A 270-nucleotide genomic window follows, 5' to 3' on the forward strand; every position below is an offset into this window, starting at 1 on the left:
TTGTACGACCGTCTGTTGTGCAAAAATAGGCTAAACTCGAAGCAGGTTAATAGGACGACCTACGTGATTAAAATACTGCATGCCCCAGCAGTTTGGATAGAAACGGCTCTCCAGATGTTCTTCAGTGAAATCATACAAGAACCCATATTTCACTTGCTTTGATGTTTATTGGAAACAAAGCTGCTATCTCACAAAGTTTGATTATCCAAACAAAGTTTGGTCACACTTTATTTTAAAGTCCAATTCTAGCTATTAACAAACTATTAACTA

Source organism: Sinocyclocheilus grahami, unplaced genomic scaffold, assembly GCF_001515645.1.
Source record: "Sinocyclocheilus grahami isolate Dianchi unplaced genomic scaffold, SAMN03320097.WGS_v1.1 scaffold1257.1, whole genome shotgun sequence".
In the NCBI taxonomy this organism is placed as follows: domain Eukaryota; kingdom Metazoa; phylum Chordata; class Actinopteri; order Cypriniformes; family Cyprinidae; genus Sinocyclocheilus; species Sinocyclocheilus grahami.